The sequence below is a fragment of the Notothenia coriiceps genome, unplaced genomic scaffold (genome assembly GCF_000735185.1).
Source record: "Notothenia coriiceps isolate Sejong01 unplaced genomic scaffold, NC01 NC01_scaffold00033171, whole genome shotgun sequence".
NCBI lineage: Eukaryota > Metazoa > Chordata > Actinopteri > Perciformes > Nototheniidae > Notothenia > Notothenia coriiceps.
This window is the reverse complement of record NW_011365872.1, coordinates 40,976-41,358: the sequence shown is the minus strand read 5'-3', so window position 1 is coordinate 41,358 and position 383 is coordinate 40,976.

Below are 383 nucleotides of genomic sequence, written 5' to 3'. Positions count from 1 at the left end.
GTCTGAAAACCCTAGGGTTAAACCCTAACCCTAACATGTCACCCATTGAGCATGTTTCGGATGCTCTGGATCGGCGTATACGACAGCGTGTTCCAGTTCCTGCCAATATCCAGCAACTTCGCACAGCCATTGAAGAGGAGTGGACCAACATTCCACAGGCCACAATCACCAACCTGATCAACTCTATGCGAAGGAGATGGGTGACATGTTAGGGTTAGGTTTAGGGTTTAACCCTAGGGTTTTCGGACCCCTCCAATAAAGCAAACTGCACGTTTCAGAGTGGCCTTTTATTGTGGCCAGCCTAAGGCACACCTTTGCAATAATCATGCTGTCTAATCAGCATCTTGATATGCCACACCTGTGAGGTGGGATGGATTATCTCG